This window comes from Mobula birostris, chromosome 10 (assembly GCF_030028105.1).
Source record: "Mobula birostris isolate sMobBir1 chromosome 10, sMobBir1.hap1, whole genome shotgun sequence".
Taxonomy (NCBI): Eukaryota; Metazoa; Chordata; class Chondrichthyes; order Myliobatiformes; family Myliobatidae; genus Mobula; species Mobula birostris.
The window spans coordinates 99,748,912-99,766,411 of NC_092379.1; the positions used below are offsets into that span (position 1 = coordinate 99,748,912).

The 17,500-nt window shown below is 40.5% G+C and overlaps 1 protein-coding gene across 5 annotated transcripts in view; it reads right to left on the reverse strand.

Moving 5' to 3' along the window:
- LOC140204203 (probable E3 ubiquitin-protein ligase MID2) overlaps nt 1–17,500 on the reverse strand; it is a 243,237-nt gene that overhangs the window by 133,056 nt on the left and 92,681 nt on the right. For 2 of the 5 annotated variants that reach the window (XM_072270699.1, XM_072270695.1), the window contains exon 1: nt 6,492–6,757. The exons of 2 other annotated variants lie outside the window; for them this stretch is intronic. The gene's annotated coding sequence lies outside the window, so the exon portion shown is untranslated. Of the gene's footprint in view, nt 1–6,103; nt 6,161–6,491; nt 6,758–17,500 lie in introns of those variants that run through there. One more of the 5 variants, XM_072270696.1, reaches the window with a different exon arrangement.

Below are 17,500 nucleotides of genomic sequence, written 5' to 3' on the forward strand. Positions count from 1 at the left end.
TATCAATGTCTATCGTCTAGTGGCACTTACATCCACTGATTGATGTGCTTTGAGAGGCTGGTGATGAAACATATCAGCTCCTGCCTGAGAAGTGACTTGGATCCATTCCAAGAAAAAACACACACACACACACACACAGCTGGAGGAACTCAGTAGGCCAGGCAGCATCTATGAAAAAGAGTACAGTCAACGTTTGAGGATGAGACCCTTCAGCAGGTTGCATTTCTAATTGTTTTCATACTCTCATCCCAGGTCCTTGTTTTTCCTAATTCATTATATTTACTTTTCTGCATCTTTCCTTCTCATTAGTTCTCCTTTTCTCTGTTTGTTCTTCTCTCTGAATTCCATGCCTTCTTCACTCTTAAAAACCACCTCAACTTGGCTTGTGCCAATCTTGGGTCAAATGGGCAGGAGTCACAAGGGCCAGGTATACCCACCTCCACCCCCAGATCACCAGGGTCTGAAATCCATGCAGGTCCAGAAATTAAGGCCCAAAGGTCAAAGGCAGTTTGTGCAAGTCCAGAATTTGAGGCATGATGGTGAAATGAGGTCTGTCAGAGTTAGGAAGTCAAAGCCCTATGGGAAACACATTATCAGTGAATCCTGGGTCAATATCCAGATGTTGCTGAAGTTTGGAGGGCAAAGATGAAGGCTGAAGTCCAGAGTTTAATGAGTCCATAGAAGGTCAAAGGCTGAAGGTAGAGGCCCAAAGGAGTCGTGAGAGATTGAGGCCCAAAGATCAAACCTGTGATTGGCAAGTCACAGAGTGAAGTTCAAAGTTGTAGGCCAATCTCTGCAAGTCTTGCGAATCCAGGGCCATGAACCGGAGACAGCCTGTCTGGGAGATGAAGGCTGTCTGTGTGTGTGAGTGGGTGGGTGGTGATTTGGGAAAAGGGCTTGTTTCGATGTTGTTGTCTTGGAGGCTATCTAAACAGAATATGAGATGCTGTTCCTCCACTGTGAGTGTGTCCTTCAGCATTTTCTGTGTGTCAATCTGGATTTACGGCATCTGCAGAATCTCTTGTCTTCAAAAAGAGAGAAACTTGCAGTGAGGAGTGATGAAGTATCAGGGAGTCATTTAAATGACTGGTCAAAGCCTTTGATATGGCACCTTAAGTGAAGGAATTAGCAAGAAAAATTATCAATGGACTGAATTTGGATGGCAGCTCTGCATCAATAGTGGAACAATGGCAATGGTTCAGCTCAAAATGTGTAGAGAACTTAAAACTAGGGAAGTAAGGAGAGTCAAAGCTATAAACAGGTTTGTGGACAATAATGAGGTAACTTGAATTCTCCATGCTATTCCTGGTGATTACTGATTAAGGGACAATACAGATCAATGGACTCAACAAGAGTTAAAATGAGTTCTGGAAGTAATTGCACTTTACGTAGGAGGGGATCTCAAGAGTCTAGGAAAACTAGTACTGAACTAATTTAGGGTGGATATGTTTTTGTCTGGCGATGTGCCACAACAGCAATGGTGGGAAATTGCACATCATGGGAGCAGGGGGTGATGATTTTACTTAGCATTAGGAATTTGTAGCTTAGTGTCAGATTGAGCTTGAGTGAACTGTGGGAGAGAGCTGGAATCAAGGAGCCTGACTGTGGATATCTGGAGGAAATGAGCAGAACAACAAGTTGATGAAGGCTGTATGTCAGATAAGCAGGCAGACAACACAGGGACAGTTAACAAATCAAGGACAGTGCCAGAGAAATAGATCTGACTGTTGTCAGCATAAATGTGAAAGCTGGCCCATGTAATAGCAAAATACGCAGAAATGGTGAAAGATAGGAACTTGGGATGGAGCCTTTGTTTCATGTTTAGAAATTACTTCCTCTGAAATACAAGAGCTCCTATTAATGCACATTTTTTCTCATATTATAATAGTGTACAGTGTTTTTTTTTTGCATAGCTAACAATCCACTCAAAGCAGAACTACATTTAACTGGACAATGAGAACATTTTGTATTCAATGTATGATAAGGATAAAGGGTAACAGAATTAAATGCCAATTCTTAAACCATGTACAAAGCCAAAAAAGATGAAAATCAAATAAGATTATGAGATCAAAAATAAAGCAGTATTTACATTAATTTAACTTAATGATCCTCCTACTTACTTCCTCAGTCACTTTGATAGATGAAAGGACAATGACAAAATCAGTAAATCTATGATGCCTGGAAACTGAAAGAAGTACAATGAGGGTGGGGGGAAGTTGAACAGGATAATGTGTAAGCAGCCGACCTTCCTACTGTGGCACAGACTTGCTTGCCAGTTGGATGCTGGGAAACAATCACCAAAACCCTCCCATTGGACTCCTACTTCACTATTAGTGATATATGCAAGAATGCCATGCAGAGCCTGTTGTGCCAGCAGTGACCCTGCTCCTAGCATTCGGCCTCTGTATTAAAAGGGAGTTAATATTTTCATTTTTTAAAACAGATAGCCATAATGCTCATATTTCTCAGTGCGATTTGGATGCACTAATGTTATTACAAAATGGATTACCCTGTCAGAATGGTGCTAACCATTATATCATCAAATAAAAGTGGGATAATTTCAGCTTTAGATTGCTATTCATTATAAAGAAATGATTCTTAAGGTACAAATCTGTAATTGCACCCCAAGTCCAGTAGAGTATAAATCTTAATAAGTAGCCACATCATTTTATCTACAGATGGAAAATACAAGCCTAAAGGAAGTAGACGTGGAGAGACGAGGATGGTCAACAAAGGATGAGAGAAACATGACAAAAGCAATAAAGCTTCATAGAGTGGATATAGATTAAAGACCAACTGTAACTAATCACATTTACAGATAATTGTTATTATATATCCTATCAGTTCCCAAGCCCTTAGGTACTTCACATTCAAAGAAACCCATTAAACAGGGTTATAGCCAGAAGGAACATGCTACTGAAAGCATATTAATATTTTCATTACAGAAAAGAGTTAAGCAACAGCCAAAGATCCTGCAGAAAAAGTGAGTCATCTAAAATGAACAACTTTGGAAAGCACAAAAGGCACTATGTGGATGATATGTAAACAAGGACTGCACAGAAGCAACATGCATACCGACAGACAGGGTTCAGAAGCAAGTTTGCAATCACCTTTATATGCCCTTAATGGGCCTCAACAAATCTCATACACAAGGCCTATGTTAGCATCTCTGTATCTGGTTTGACTCCAGAAGTAATGCTGAGAGAATGAGCTAAGATTTTATTTGCGTTCCATTAATGAGAACTCACCAATTTGCCAGCAATTAATTTACAGCCATCTTAAAACACAAAGGAGCTTCATCCTAATATGTGATTTTACAGCACTATTCTCATTTTCCTTCAGTCAATCCTCATTTAGTGTTGTGAAGTTGAAATACAGTTATTCTTCCTGTCAGTTGATGGGATCATTTGACAGATGTAATAGTGCTAGTAAAATAAATTGAGGCTGGAAATCATCCTCTGATCTTATACATGAATCATCAAGTCTACACAATCTATAACCTCTATATTTATCATAGTTTTCAGATTCTTATCTATGTTATGACCATATATGTTGATTTTCTTTGTCGTTTGGCTTGAATAAAACATTTTCCTATATTATGTATTACAACCTTTCTCCCCAATTTCAATTTAACTAAAATCACATTCTATCAACACAATCTCCCCATTGTCATTTTTTATCTGAAAAAATGATACGGTGATAATCGTATCCTAGCACAATAATATTTTTATTGGCATTTATAGTATCATCCCCAAACAACTTCACCTCTGTGCTATTGTCTCCTCAGACTGATGACAGTGGAGAATACAGGGGAATCAATTCTTCAAAAAGTGATTGCAGTCTTAAATATTTCCATAATTGTCAAAGATGGAGTCCAGTTGCCTGATGTTATTATCTCAATTCCTGTGGTGTCATTCAAGCTTCTTAATAACAACTTGCTTTCATGAAGTTTTGAGCACACTATATTATCAAATTATTCTGAAACATTTCAGCAGCTTCAATATCAAGAAACTTTGTACTTCTGTTTCTTTCCTCCAGTCTCTCAATCAATTATAGAGTCATTGAATCACAGAGTTGTACAGCATAGACACACTGACTTCTGCACCCACCTATACTAATTCCATTTATTGCCTTCAGGGTCATAGTCATCTATTCGTGGCTTGGCAATTCAAGTGCTTGTCTAGATGCTTCATAAATATTGGGAGAGTTCCTTCCTTCACCACATCCCCAGGAAAGGCATTCCAGAGTCCAACCACCCTGATTTATAAAACAACCCCCCCCCCGCCATCCAAGATCTCCTCTGAACCTCCTAATTTTCAGCTGAATATTGACAGTTGCTTCAGCTGAGGACGTCTTGCACAGGAGAGTTAAAGACTTGAATCTGACTGACTCTGGCCCACATTGCCAAGAGGCTCCAAGAACTGAGAATCAGGGGAAATTCCCAATCACTGTTTATAACATTCACGTTCTCTAAAACTTTACCTAGCTGAAGAAATTTAGCTCAATGGTATGCCTTAATAATTTAGTAACTAGCACATTTCAAGTTGCAATGGGTATGCTGAGACGTGTCGCCTGTGCCTCGAACAACTACTTCAGTAATCCGTACACCAATTCTTTGCCCTGACTGCTAGAGTTGAATTAACTACTTGTATTATCAGCAGGAGAGGAAAGGAAGAACCCATAGTGAAGCAGGGTATTAATCTCCATCAGTACCCAGTGATACCTGCTGTGTCTGCCGGTGAGAGTGGAGAGACTAGGCTACAAGTGTTTCTGGGTGGTTGCAACCCTTTGTTTGGTTTTCCCAAACTTGGGTGTTGAGCACTGGGAGCATGACAATAGGACAAATAGAGTGCTCAGCAAGAAAAAAAAATGTGTGTGGGGGTGAGGGAAGAGAGACTTTTCCAATTAGGCAATTAGTGAAAGTAGTAAATGCTGTAGTTACTCAGCAGTCCAGTAGCATCTGTAGAGAGAGAAATACTGTAGAGTTAACATTTAAAGTCAATGATCATACAGCAAGATATTTTTGAACCTCTCCCAAGTTCAGTCCTGCTTCATTCTAGTTATGGTGTTTCCAGTGACACCTTGTGACACTTTGCTGGCCAGCATACGTTATAAATTTATTCCATATAAACAGATTAATGTACTTCCTGTCAGACATGTCAGGAACGCCTATAATTTCAAATGGGAATATAAAACTGGCTTCGGGATGGAAATACTGGGAAAGTTAAACTGAGTTGAGTATTGCTGTAACATTCCTCCTAGTTACAGTAAATAAAACATGATATCAGTTACCTACAGCATGAAAGCCTGAATAAACCAAAGCAGCCCAAATGACTTTGAAACAAGGGCGAGGCAAACATGTTATCATCAGAGGGAAGGGGGCGGGGGGGGGGTGAAGGGAATGGTAAGAGGAGTTTAAAACAAAACTGTGCGTGACTCCAAATGTTTTCAGAACATGTATTATGCTTTTGCAAAGTAAACCGCAGACACATTTTGACCAACGCACACATTCTGCAGTGAGTCATGTCCCTGCTTCACTCGGCCAGATGCAGTCGACGACCCTTAGCCTCTCTGGTACAAGACATGTCTGAGACACATTTATCCCGAATGATTTTTAAATTTCCGTGTTCACCACCACCCCCCCCCCCGACTATTTTTTAATGCTCCCTAAAGGCACGCACTTATAATCAATTCGTGCGAACACTTCCCAACACACTCATTTGCACCGTGGCCCGTGTCAAGAAGCATTGGTATTTTCAGGGCACGGAACGAGCTACGTTAATAGTCTGAAGAATCTGGACCTTGTCGATGAGCCATTGATACCCGAACACAGCAGCTACTCACAATTAGCTAAGCAGATTAATTTCTATTATTAACTGACTGCAGTCATATGTTTCCATTGAGCTGCATTGTGCGTAGCTTAAGCAACTATTGAGAAATAGATAAGAATAGGGGCGGATGGGGGTGGGGATCACGCCCAACTTCAAGGAGCCATAAAATGTATTCCAAGCAGCACACTAATCTCACGAGTGCGTTTGCAAAAGTATGACACACAACCGTAAGTTTCTGAAGCGAAAGTAGGATCAAAGATATGGTTATTTACCCTTGCTGGCGTCTGCGTCTCTCTCTTTCTCTTCGGTTCACAGTTTACACCTGCACACTGAGCCAGAAAATCATTTACTTAAATAATCTGTTCAACCACGAATGGAAATGTAAACAGGCACAAGAAGGAGGCAAGCGGCGTGCGAATCTATCTGGAGAGCAAGGTACATCCATCTGAGAACATGATAGACCGTGGCTGCACTTTTTACATTGAACTCAACCTGCCTCTGCTCAGTCGCAACCATTTCTAATCCCTCTCACTGTCTCCCTCTATTTCTATCGCACCCCCCCCCGTCCCGTTTTATTCTTACCCCTTGGAAACAGAAGCTGGTACACACATGGAACCATAACCTGGTACTCAAGCGACCCCAGTGGGAGGGGTTACTTACCAGCTGACTCTGGTATGCGTCCGACTGCCCTGTCATCTTGGAGAAGTAGGAGAAATAGGCGAAAAGTCGGAAACAAAAAGGCAAAAGAACGCGGAAAGAAAGCGGGAGCAGCAAGGCAGCTGCCCCGAGTCCCTACAGCAGCACACTGAGAGCTGAGATTGGAATATCCAACTTCTGAAACGACACAATTGCAGGAAAGCGACTCCTCCCACTTTACCTCGCTGACACAAAGAGAGCCGAGCTAGCTGCGAGATTCGGCTGCTCCCTGGAACCCTGCTGAAAAGGGCTATTTCCTTTATCCTCTCCCGTGTACGACGTTTAGTGGGAAAAGCCACTTAAAATAACACTGATTATTTAGTGAGACCACCACCTCCCACAGTTAATCGAAGCTGCTTGACCACTAGACTGCGAATACTGAAACTGCTCTGTCCCGCAATCCACGTTTGTAATTCCCCTGATTTAAAAGCCAGCTGCGATTTCTAACGCGATTCCACTCTTGCAGTGCCATGGATTTTAGTTGCCTGTTTACATATTGCAGAGGACGAATCGGCAAATAGAGAGCTCGATGACTAAAACTGTAGACTTAGAACGGATCAATTGCTCATTTGATGCTTAATCTTCAGTTACCTATTTTCCAGTGGAATGTTATGATTTCCTCATCAGTGTCTAATGACATCTGGTGCTAAAACCATTTGGGTGAGCAAAAAACACCCCATTATTGAAAAGTTAGCCGGTACACATGAACTTAACCAGTAAGTTCATGAGAAAGGCCGACGCAGTTGCACTCAGAAGAGTACGCACGTCTAGGAGGGAAAAGTATGGAATTAGAGATAAACACGGTGAAGCAACAAGTTCCATATAATAAGATGAAATGGTACAGTGTGTGCCAAAAACAAGTCAACTAGGAGGAATAGAGAGACCCAAATACTTTTACAGTCAATAAATTACAGTCCAATGTTTATCTAGAAACTGAATCCACTTGCACTTGGGCTCTATCTACGGGTTGTGCTTAAAAACTACTTTATTCGAATTTTATCACAGTACCGATCACTTCCGTGAAGATCATGAGAAATTGGTCCGGACGTCTCTTTGCGCGATTCACTAGAGGGCATCTGAATAGGCCTGATGTTACTTGCGCATGTTATCTGGTGCAGAGAAGTCATTTCCACACACTTGCCATCAAAAAGTGACTGTTAAAAGTGCGAGTTCGAGAAAAATAGCAACGAGTCGCGCAGGAGACAGGAAAAGGGCACGGTTTAAAGGGTCAGTGTGCTATTGTGTCTCTGCCAGCCTTGGCTTTTCATTTCTCAGCCAGCATGGCTGGGTGCCCCGTTACCTCCTGCAGCATATAGAGTGCTGCAATCTCTAACCGTAGGATTAACCTGTGTGTTTTGGTGCACTTGTGGATCGGGGCTGAGGCGTGAGGATGGCCATATTCCTAGTTTCACTGCTTTTTCCCTTAGCTCCATTTTTGAAACTGCTTCCTCAACTTCTACGTGGAGGTTCTTTGAGGCTAACTTGCAATTTGTGTCTGAAGTAGGCAGTAATGCAGCAGCTGGCAATTTCCTAATGTTTGTTTTCAGGGCAAATGACCAAGTGCTAACACGAAATGAAGCATCCACTTAATAGATCATAGACGTGTGTGCACCCCTCTTTCTAGGCATATGTAGAAAAACATCACGCAGCATTACCCTATAAACAAGATATTAAGTGATTAATCTGTATTTCCCCAATGTTAGTTCTGAGACAAATGCTGGCAGGAACACAAAAAAAGAAATGAGTTTGGTCTCTTTTTAAAGTGAATATTGTAATACCACCATGCTGTACTTTTGAGGCATAATGAGTGGATAATCAGGGCTTGAGATAATACACAGGTAGCTAACGAGATTATTCTTCAGTGATTGAACAAGAAAACATCATATGTCCTTTTGGGGGCATATTCTCTGATTAATACAAATTGTAGATAAGGCAGCAATTCTGTTCTATATTGAATGCCATGGCAGTCCACTTGAGTGCAGGAGCCCGGACATTCACTTTGAGCTACAATTTTAACATAATATTTTAAATAACATTTTATGCTGCTTTCGTGTTCAAATCATGTGATTCATCCTTAAAAGCCTGCTGTCTTTGAATATTCAGCAGAAAATTGCTTGATTCCATTTTATTATGGCTACTTTTCATGGAATTGAAGGAATTTGCCAAAGGATAGCATTTGATGAGGTTATGAATGGGACAGGTTAAGTTACAATAAGAATTGCTTCAGTTCTGAGAACATTTCATATGGAACAGGACTTGGACTGTCATAGTTATAGAGGATAGCATAGCTATTGCTATGTTTCATGCAGTATGGAATACAGGTTATGGCTATTAGACACTGCAAAGTAAATAGTAAATGGTGTATAGAGGGTAGGATATCAATTAGGCTATATTACATATAAGATATTTATCGTCTGGATCCCAAAATCCTTAATCATACATGAGATACCAATTTATTTGTCACTCCATGCATAAGTAACACTAAGTTACAATTTGTATTAGGTTTATTTTTCATTGGTTCAAAATGTATGGTTCTGAGATTTAAACATCTCCCAGGGCTTCTAAGGACAACCTAGTGTTTACCAGTTAATGAAATATTTTGAGGGTTGGCACTGCTGTTATGGTTTCACAGGTAGCACTCCTCTCTCTGAGCCGGTAGGCTCAGATTTCAGAAGAGCATGAGCACAAAAGCCAAGGTAGCTCCAGAACAATAGAAATATGGAAGGAACATTGCACTGTCAGAAGTCACTATCTGAAAAGAAACAGAGAATTATACCTATCGTCATGGCTAATAGTTATCCCCCAGCTATCAATAGAATATCTGAACAATATATTAAGCAGCACACCCAAAATGCAATTAGATAATTTCTATGGAGGGGAAATACAGTCAATGCTTCAGGCTGAGACCTTTACTCAGGACTGGAAAGGAAGGGAGTAGAAACTAGAATAAGAAGGTGAGGGAGCGAAGGAGTACGACTGGAAGGTGATGGGTGAAACCAGGTGAGTGGGTCGGTGGGGAGATGGGGGAGAGGAATTAAGTAGCAGCGAGGTGACAGGTAGAAGAGGTAAAGGGCTGAAAAGGAAAGGATCTGGAAGGAGAGGACAGTGGGACATGGAAGAAAGGGAAGGAAGAAGGCACCAGAGAGAAATGATGGTTAGGTACGGAGAAAAGGGGTGGGAGTGGAACCAGAATGGAGAATAGAAAAAGAGAAGTCGGGGGGGGGGGGGGGGAAGAAAAACATTCATGATATCTTATTAGTATTTGTGTGATTTTTGTGCACAATGCAATGTATACACTAATATTAACACTACTGCAATGACTCAGTTCAAAATTACTTCATTAGGTCTAATGCTGCAGTTACTCAGTGGGTCAGGCAGCATCAATGAAGAGAAATGTACATTTGATATTTTGAGTTAAGGCCCTTCGTCAGGACTGAAAGGAAGAGGGAAGGCAGCCAGCACAAAAAGGTGGAGGTTAGTGGTGGAGCAAGAGTTGTGTGTGACAGGTGTATTTGGGCGAGAGGGGAATAATAGACACTTGAGGAAAAAGGAGAGTGGGTATGATGCAGGAAGGTGGGAAGTGATAGATGGAAGTGACAAAGAGCTGAAGAAGATGACATCTGATGTGAGAGGACAGTGAACTATGGAATAAAATAAAAGGGGCGAGGAGGTGATTCCCATGGGGTTGGCAGGAGGAATGCGTGGATGGTGGGAACTTTGGGAATGTGGCCTGGTGAATGAGATCTCTTATTCCAAAAGTAGCAAACATGACAGCTGATCTCTTCTCAAGTCACTTTTAAGGCATGGGCCAGCTTGTGACAATTAGCACACAAATATTGGACAACACCCATGTCCAGCAGGAGCGAGTCTATCTACCTTCCTTTTATGTTTGATCACCCTGTCCAACAGCTTTGATAATCAGAGGATGACCGTTGACCAGAAACATATTATGAACATGGGATTGTGTGTACAAAAGCAGGTTATACTCATTATATTAGAACAACGCATCTCAGGAGCACATTGGAAGGCTCTTCATCTGCCTGGATGAGTGCCCTCTCCCAGAACATACCAAGATATAGTAGTGTGGCTGATCAGTGTCCACCTTACCTCCCTTACTATTCACTCACTACTGCTGCTTCGCAATGTGTACTATTCATAAAATGCAATGCAGCCATTCACTTTTTTTCTACAGCATTCTTCTAGCAAAACAGAAATGCAACAGTGACCAGATGACTTTGATGTGGATTGAAAAGTACTGTACATATTAACTAGGACATCATGAATCACTCCACTGTCCTTTGATTTTGAAGTAGTACTAAGGGGCCTTTTGTATCCACCCAAGGAAACAGTTACAGCCTTATTTTAATCTCTCATCACTTCCAACAGCTAAAACTTTCCTCTGTACTGCATAGCCTGGAACTTAGTGCTGAATCTTGTGAAGACATTTTGTTCCTACAACTACATGATGCAAAAATAAATGTTACCACTTAATTGCTCTTCTGACCTTTCTCATTGATATGATTTAATTAGATCCTAAAGATCTTGAGGTCATTTCTTGAAAACATTAGCTGCTTAAATATTCCAGTTGCTGTGTTCCAATTAGTTTGATAGTAGCATTCATTTTTTGGTATTAGCCTTTGAGATTAAGTTTCCTGCATGTTTCTACGTGTGTCCATCAACTTTCTTTTCGTGGTTTGATATTGCCGTGTTTGTAAACTCATCACCCTGGCTTTGGAGAATAATTGATCTGGATGTTAACATGTTATGTCATGATGCAATGATGATGTTCCTTCCTCTACCTGACTTCAGTTCAATCACCAAATAGAAATTAAGGGTTTCTTAAGTTGGAGAAATGAAGAATTGGAGCTTTCTTGTCTGTTAACAAGTGTCCCTTGTATTTTTTGTAAAATCCAGTATTTCCAGCAGGTTGCTTGCTAATGGAAAGGGTCCTACAGTACGGAAGAGGGCAGCCCAAAGCAATGTACCAAAATTACCATTATTCCAAGTGTATATTGCACTATAAATACTGTAAATTTTGAGCAAACATTTAAAATATATTAATAAATGTGTGTTTCACCACTGCATGACATCAGGATCAAAGGTCTCTAGCTTATAGCTTAAATATTCCAGTTAACTGTATCATTTAGAGAGTAACAAATTGATTCCTGAAATGAAGAAACTGTTCCAATGACCTTCAGTTGTTTCCTGTAATGAAACATCTTATCTTCATTTGGCATCTACCATTTTTGGATATAGCTTAATTAGACTCCTGGTAATGTGGACCCGTTCAGATTACCATAAGATGCCTTATTCAGAGTGCAGTAAACAAGATCATTTTTTCAAAGCCCATCTTCATTGAATTAGAGACGATTTGAAAACCTTATCACCATAAAGCAATTTAAATGGGCATGTCCTTTAGAAAATCAGCAGACACATTTGTCCATTTTGTATTTGGCAATTTTTTAAACAATGTATTTATAACAATAGCTGCACCAAAGGTAAGAAATCTTATTTTGTCATTAGGAGGTGAAATGTTTATAGGGAGATATTTATTTATTTCTGTGATATTTCATATTAATAACACTATATTTTCAATACTTTATCCTATTTCACAAAATCTTCCTGAGAGTAATTTGTGAAGAAATATAAAGGAATTAAGGAGAAAGCAATCCCACTTGTCCGTTAACCACCTGCTTCAATTCAGTTAACTGTGAAGACAGGTAGACATGTCTTTTGAAGGAGGTGGTGGTAGGAGGTAGGGTGTGGGGAATGGGTGGTGGATGTGGAAAAGAAAAACGATTATCTTTTGATAGGAGCAGGATGAGTTCAAATCGCAAACATAAGGAAATCTTCAGATGCTGGAAATTCAAGCAATACACACAAAAAATGCTGGTGAATGCAGCAGGCCAGGCAGCATCTATAGGAAGAGGTACAGTCGACATTTCAGGCTGAGACCTTTCGTCAGGACTAACTGAAAGAAGAGATAGTAAGAAATTTGTAAGTGGGAGGGGGATATCCGAAATGATGGGAGAAGACAGGAGGGTGAGGGATAGAGCTAAGAGCTGGAAAGTTGATTGGCAAAAAGGATACAGAGCTGGAGAAGGGAGAGGATCATGGGACGGGAAGCCTAGGGAGAAAGAAAGGGGGAGGCGAGCTGAGAGGATGGAGAGCAGGCAAGGAGTTATAGTGAGAGGGAAAGAGGGAGAAAAAAGAGAGAGAGAAAAAAGGGGAAAAATAAAAAAAAAATCAAAAACTAAATAAGGGATAGGGTACGAAGGGGAGGAGGGGCATTAATGGAAGTTAGAGAAGTCAATGTTCATGCCATCAGGTTGGAGGCTACCCAGATGAAATATAAGGTGTTGTTCCTCCAACCTGAGTGTGGCTTCATTTTGACAGTAGAGGAGGCCGTGGATAGACATGTCAGAATGGGAATGGGATGTGGAATTAAAATGTGTGGCCACTGGGAGATCCTGCTTTCTCTGGCGGACAGAGCATAGGTGTTCAGCGAAACAGTCTCCTAGCCTGTGTTGGGTCTCACCAATATATAGAAGGCCACATCGGGAGCACCAGACATAGTATATCACCCCAGCCGACTCACAGGTGAAGTGTCGCCTCACCTGGAAGGACTGTCTGGGGCCCTGAATGGTGGTGAGGGAGGAAGTGTAAGGGCATGTGTAGCACTTGTTCCGCTAACAAGGATAAGTGCCAGGAGGGAGACCGGTGGGCAGGGATGGGGCGGGACGAATAGACCAGGGAGTCGCGTAGGGAGCAATCCCTGCGGAAAGCAGAGAGAAGAGGGGAGTGAAAGATGTGCTTAGTGGTGGGATCCTGTTGGAGGTGGCGGAAGTTACGGAGAATTATATGTTGGACCCGGAAGCTGGTGGGGTGGGAGGTGAGGACAAGGAGAACCCTATTCCTAGTGGGGTGGTGGGAGGATGGGGTGAGCACAGATGTGCATAAAATGGGAGAGATGCATTTGAGAGCAGAGTTAATGGTGGATGAGTTCAAATGATTCTTTTCTGCAGGGTATCAGACAGATGACCACCCTGACAGAGGGTCTATTGTTATAAAATAGGAATTTCCACCTGGAAAAGGCCTTGAATTAGATTCAAATTAAATAAATACCTACAGAGACAGGGGAGATGGTGTCTGAAGTGGTCGAGTATTTTTCCCAATTATAGATTTCTGAATTCATCAAAATTCTGTTCCACCTATATGTAATTTATATATTTATTTTATTATGTATAGAATGCAGTAGTCCTGTTGTTATTTCAGTCCAAGATGTTTATGATCTTGACCCATTCTGAATTTATGAAACTGACTAGAAATTGACGAGACATTCATTAAGAAGTGGTATAGCCTGGCTTTAGTGAATTCTGATCAGTTGGGTTTGTAGTTCAGTTTGTTGCCAGTCAGTTAAGAGCTGTGTTTATATGAGGCACAATGTAACCACCACCATTGTCAAACAGAGCTATGTTAATTTTTACTCATGCAATAAGCTGAACAATGATGGTGAAATTTTGATGGATTCAGTAACCTGAACCGAGATTTCTAGACGCTACCACAAGATTGTGCCTGGATCTACATGGAATGCAACTGGCAAGAAAACCCTAGTTCATTGAGTACATATCTGTAGGTGAAGGTAGCTTATAGGATAAAATGAGGCAATATCCATCTCCATTCACTTGGAATAACATCACTTCCGTCCAAATTACAATTGAACATATTAGTACTTTTGCAAAAAGTTATCCCTTCTGGGGAAGAACTGTATCTTCCTTCAGAGGCTAGAATTTGAAAAGATTTTTATTTCCCTGAAAACTTATTTGCCAACTAACTTTTATTTAATTAGTAATGAATAAGTTACATCTATGTGTAATCATGGTTAGCTTAAAATCCACAGGCATGCAAAATTGACAGGCAGGATGAAAAGCTGGATGCCCATTTTGTGCAGCTGTCCTCCAGCATTAATTGGTAAGAACTCTGTAACCTGAATCGGCAATACAATCCCACTCCTCACAGTGCTGCATTCTGCCTTCACTTTGAGAGTCACAAATATCAAAACAAATTCTGCTTGTGCACACCTTAGCTAACGTTTCATTGTGCATTCTGCAATCTCAAGTAGACAAGGAATCAGGAGCAATAATAGCCTCAATGGCCTAGAATAAAATGGTATGAAATCATCTACTATAGGAGGAAGAAGCCAGTGTAATGAGCTCTTTGGGCTTGTGCAGGGAGCTGGAGAGCATTGGGCTCCAAGGTTTTTAGAGCACCTGAACTGGTTATTTGATGTTTAATGAGAATTGTTAATTATTTAGAGTTCCTTGTGTTTTTTCTTGAATGACTCACTCTATGTAATGTGGCCTCCTGGTGCCTTCTGCCTAAACTTGTTAAGTTTATTTTGATAAGCTCGAAGATTCCTCATTACTTGTATTATTTAAGTAGATGCCAGATCAGCGCTAATCACGAGGACCTAGTTTCGAGAATGTTATGTTTCATGGTGTCACTCAGCTGAGCCACTGATGTTCTGCTGGAATTCTTATGAATAAACTCTAGTTGCCATCTCTACCTTGGAGCCTGTCTTTCCCCTGCACTTGGTTTCCAACATTGCCAGTACACATCATGAGAGCCAGAGGTCTATGAGACAACCTCATTAAGGGATCAGAGGTGGAGACGAACAGTGGATTTAAATTCCTTGGCATCAACATATCAGAGGATCTGTCCTGGGACCTGTCACCACAAAGAATACATAACAGTGCTTCTACTTTCTTAGGGGTTTGCGTAGATTTGGCATGTCACCAAAGGCTCTGACGATCTTTTACAGGTGACACAGTGGAGAGTATTCTAATTAGTTGCGTTACAGCCTAGTGCGAAAACTCCATGGAACAGAAAAAGTTACAGAAAGTGGTAGATACAGCCTATTTATCACAAGGGAAGTCCTCCTTACCTTTGGGTACGTTTACATAGAGCACTGCCAGAAGAAAGCAGCATACATCATCAAAGACCCCGACCAGTCAGGCCTTGCCCTCTTCTCACTACTATCATCGCACAGAAGCCTTAGGTCCCACATTGTCTGGTTCAGAAACAGTTATTATCCTACAACCATCAGGCTCCTGAACTGGCATGGATAATTTCATTCACCACTCATCCGAACTGATGCTACAACCTAAAGACTCATTTTCAAGGACTCTTTAGCAACTCATGTTCTCATTTTTATTTGTATTAACAGTTTGTCTTCTTTTGCACACTTATTGTATTTCTTTTTTCCTGTAAATGCCTGCAAGAAAATGAATCTCAAGGTGGTATATGGTAATAACTTTGATAATAAATTACTTTGAAATATTTCTAGTCATTATTTGAAGCCTTATTACAGTATAAGCTGAATGCAGACCTTCTGTGCAGGCAATTGCCAAAACATATGGAGTGACTGCTCTAAAGCACTGGCATTTGCTCCACAGGATGACTATGACCTTTCAGTTGCCTACCACTTCCATTATCCACCCAACTAACACTTTTATCTGCCTGTGACATTCTGCACTGTGAAAATGAAGCCCAATGCCAAAATAATGAATATTACCTTAATTTTTGCCTGGAAAGGATGTGAATATTTGGATTCAATTTCAACTTCTCCTGATTTAGAGAATTCTTTCTATTTGTATCTGAACTGGCATTTCTGCTAATCTTCCTTCAGTGATTTTGGCTCAGATTTTCTCTCACCATTTGTTTAATCATATCTGCTGGACCTGTCCTCCCATCAGGCTATTCTCAAAGCATAACTCAGAAAGAAGCATAATCTGCTTCTAACTGCTGCATTGACCATTTGGTTGCACGCTATCAGAGATAGTCTTTTTGTTGTACTGATTGTCCCACACTTTCTCTACATTTAAGAACTCTCTCCTGGTTCTAGTGAAGGGTCTCAGACCTGAAACATTAACCTTGTTTCTCTTTCAACAGATGCAGCCCAATCAGGAGAGCATTTCCTGTTTCCGTTCTTATTTAAGATTTCTTTGAATTTTATCTTCTTTCAATTAAACTGTTTAGCAGTAAAAGTAAACATAATTTCAATAAAACGTTTAACATGAAGAATGAACATTAATATATATATCTTTCATAAATTCATAACATCCCAAAATATTTTTGAGATGCAGAATGGTCAACTGTAAATTGTTAGAATATTCTGTTCCAATTAAACATTTTTTTGCCGATTTGTTTTCATTTTTGTAGCTTTGTCTCTACTTTAAACATTCTGAATAAATCGCAGATGTGGCCATGGGCATGTTGCATCTGGTGATATTGATGCAGAGGTTCTTCAGAAGTCAAGAATGAGGTATTAAAGTTTCTGCTTATGGCTGTTTATTGAGTGTTGCAAAAGCTAAGAGCGAACAAAGAAAAAGAGAATATAGAAAGAAGTCATGGTCATATATAAAAACTAGATCAGACAACAAAGAAAACAACATTCCAACAATAATAACTAACCCATGAAAAACCCAGATTTAGGTGGGGTGAACTTGCTACATAGAGAATAAAAGAAAGTTCTTGAAAAATACAGAAACAGCTATACTGCATGACTGGAAAATTCACTGTACAATTTCATGTACTGTATATAAATTATATATAAATTGCAGGCAAACATAGGAAAAATTTAACTACAAGTAACATAATGATTTTACACGCTAATCCAACAGGCATCAACTAAGTACTTTAGGAGCATAACTAACAGACAAATCTCAAATGACACTTTCAGTGCAACACACACAAAATGCTGGAGGAACACAGCAGCCATGCAGCATCTATTGAAAAGCGTAGACAGTTGACATTTTGGGCCGAGACCCTTCTTCAGGACTGGAAAGAAGGAGAAGTCAGAGTAAGAAGGTGAAGGTGAGGGGAAGGGAAGGTGGTAAGTGACGGGTGAAACCAGGAGAGGGGGAGGAGGTGAATTAATGAGCTGGGAAGTTGATTGGTGAAAGAGATAAAAG